Consider the following 3,072-nt stretch of genomic DNA (forward strand, 5'->3'; position numbering starts at 1 on the left):
TTTTTGAGACGGAGTCTCGCTCTGTCGCCCAGCTGGAGTGCAGTGGCCGGATCTCAGCTCACTGCAAGCTCCGCCTGCCGGGTTTACGCCATTCTCCTGCCTCAGCCTCCCGAGTAGCTGGGACTACAGGCGCTCGCCACCTCGTCCGGCTAGTTTTTTGTGTTTTTTAGTAGAGACCGGGTTTCACCGGGTTAGCCAGGATGGTCTTGATCTCCTGACCTCGTGATCCGCCCGTCTCGGCCTCCCAAAGTGCTGGGATTACAGACTTGAGCCACCGCGTCCGGCCTAATTTTGTATCTTTAGTAGAGACGGGGGTTTCTCCATGTTGGCCAGGCTGGTCTCGAACTCCCGACCTCAGGTGATACACCTGCCTCGGCCTTCCAAAATGCTGAGATTACAAGGCGTGAGCTACCGCACCCGGCCTTTTTTTTTTTTTTTTTTTTTCCGTAGCCCAGGCTAGAGCACTGTGACGTGATCACGGTTCACTGCAGCATCGAACTTCTGGGCTCAAGCGATCTTCCTGCCTCAGCCTCCCGAGTAGCTGAGACCACAGGTGCGCGTTGCTGTTTGCCTAATTTTTAACTGTTTTTTTGTTTGTTTGTTTTGTTTTGTTTTTTAGCAATGGGGTCTCACTATGGTGCCCTGGCTGGTCTGCAATTCCCGGGCTCAAGAGATCCTCCCGCCCCGCCTCTCAAAGTGCTGGGAAGGCCCCTTCCAAACTTAAGTAGAGGTAAGTTGAAAGGTAACCAAAGAAAAAGTTTTCTTTGAATACCGAGATAAATTAGGGAAATCGCCAGAGAATGTGGTGCTGAGGGAACACTACTAAATTACACCACATAGACTGGAGCGAGGCTGGTTGAAAGGGCAACCGGACGGCTTAAAAGCGGGGCAGGGGAACGCGAAGAGGCAGTAGAGGGACTCGGAGACTCTGGATGAAGAGTCAGGGATACGCAGGCTTCGAAACCCGCCCGGCCGCTACACCAAGGGCGAAAGTCCAGCGAAGGGCGGCAACAAATCTCAGGGAGCAACTCCTGGCGTCAGAGAGGCAGTACTGGGAGCAGGTTATGGAAGAATCCGGAACCAAGGCACTGGGCGCGGTGAGGCCATAGGCGCAGAGTCCGACAACCAGCAGCCATTGCTGGCCTCACCTCGCCCCAGAGCGAAATTAAGGGCGCGCCCTAACAGCTGACTCAGTCGGCGTGCCGCGTCTGCCATCGTCTCCCGTGCCTCCGCCACGGGAAGTAGTCCCCGGCCGCACCAACTCCAAAGGAAACCAAGGGAAGGTGCCCCGAGTCAGCGCGTAGGTCCCGGCAGCGGCGATCGCGCAGCCAATCCCTAGAAAGGAGGGCGTGGCTATCTCGGCCCCGTGGATCCCTCCGCTCGTGCTTGCTTCGCTGAGGCCGAGGAGCCGCCATTTTGGATGCCGAACCCTGATTCTGAAGTCGGTGTCTGCTGTGTTCACGGCAGGATTCGGTTAGGTGAGTGTGGCATCCTAGGCGTCAGAGGTCTCCTCTTCCTCTTCCCTCTGCGCTCCGGACTTAGCGGTCTCTAACTAGCGCTAGGGCCCGGGATTCAAACGACTTCGGAGGGGGCAGCTGAGGAGAAAGGGAAGGATCGTGGGAGTAGGGGTCAGACCGGGGGTCAGGCCCTGGAGGGCCCGCGGCGTAGGAGGCTGCCCATGCCTGGGTGGGGGGGCGTGGCAGGACCGCGAGCGGCTCGGAGGCAGCTAGTCCTGGATACCCGAAGCCGCTTAACTTTCCCGTAGTACTCTTGCCCCGAGGTGTATCTTCCCTGGGGCGGAAACACCGCGGCCTCGGCGAGGGCTCCTCGGCGACACTCCTACCCTGTCTTTTCTGGCCTGGAGAGACTTCGGGAAGGTCGGGGCCTCCAGTGCCGCGAGAGGCAGATGCCCCCGAATCCGGGACGCTTCCAGTGGGCGGGGTGGCCTCCTGGTCTTGTTCCTGGGCTGGGGGGCCGGACTTGGGTCCACTTTGGCCGGAGAAAATTACATTTTCTTTCGTTGAAGCAACGAGCGGCCTCTGCCCGCTTTCTCGGATCCCTGCCTGTGTGGTGAGCGATCTTGGGAGGATCCTTGCGCCTCTCCTCTTTGTTTTTGTCGGCGCTCCTCTTCCGGGGTGCTGGAGGTGAGCTCTTGGAACTCAACAGCGTAAACTTTGATTAGGGTCGGGACCCAGGAGCTGTAGGTTTAATTACAAAAGACACAGTAGCTTCACTCTCTGTCGTAGTAAACTTAAAGTCTGGTCTTAAACAGATCTTTAGGGGAAATTTGAATTTTAAAATTATGTGTAATATTTTAACTATTATGGAAAATTTCAAGCAGACAGGAGTACAATGAATCCTCTCCAGCTTCAAACACGATCAACTCTTGCCTAATCTTGTTTTATCTATACCCCTCCTATGTCTGTATTTTTCTAATTTAACAAAATAATAGTTGAAATATATACGTATATATTTCCCTCTCCTTTCCCAGTAGAAGCTTTTTGGCTTTTGTACTACAAGTCAATAGTTTGTGGGAAATTTGCTTCCTAAGAACTTCTGGGATAGGGGGACTTGATAATAGTCATTAGAAGATAAAAGTGGCCAGATGTGGTGGCTCAGCCCTGTAGTCCCAGCACTTGGGGAGGGCTAGATGGGAGGATCACTTGAGCTTAGGAGTTGGAGACCAGCGTGGGCAACATAGCAAAACCCCTACAAAAATAAAAAATAGCCAGGCGTTGAGGCCCGCATCTATAGTTCGGGAGGCTGAGGTAGGATTGCTTGAGCCTGGGAGGTGGAGGCTACAGTGAGTCGGTAATTGCACCACTGCATTCCAGTCTGGAGGACAGAGTGAGACTTTCTTTTTTTTTTTTTTAAAGACAAAGAAAACACTTCCTTTGTTTTGTTTTTTGTTTTGTTTTGGAGACGGGGGTCTCACTTTGTTTCCCAGGCTGGAGTGCGGTAGTGCACTCCCTGCAGCCTTGATCTCCAGGACTCAAGTGATCCTTCCGCCTCAGTCTCAGGAGTAGTAGCTGACACTACAGGCCCACACCTGGCTTTTTTTTTTTTTGGTCG

General features: G+C 53.8%; 1 protein-coding gene across 4 annotated transcripts in view; it reads left to right on the plus strand.

Annotated features, from left to right (window-relative positions):
* Positions 1–623: 623 nt before the first annotated feature.
* IST1 (IST1 factor associated with ESCRT-III) overlaps positions 624–3,072 on the plus strand; it is a 34,537-nt gene continuing 32,088 nt past the window's right edge. For 3 of the 4 annotated variants that reach the window (XM_017871297.1, XM_017871298.1, XM_017871300.1), the window contains exon 1: positions 624–1,478. The gene's annotated coding sequence lies outside the window, so the exon portion shown is untranslated. The remainder of the gene's footprint in view (positions 1,479–3,072) is intronic. The other variant, XM_017871299.1, reaches the window with a different exon arrangement.

Source organism: Rhinopithecus bieti, unplaced genomic scaffold (assembly GCF_001698545.2).
Source record: "Rhinopithecus bieti isolate Rb0 unplaced genomic scaffold, ASM169854v2 scaffold_6506, whole genome shotgun sequence".
In the NCBI taxonomy this organism is placed as follows: domain Eukaryota; kingdom Metazoa; phylum Chordata; class Mammalia; order Primates; family Cercopithecidae; genus Rhinopithecus; species Rhinopithecus bieti.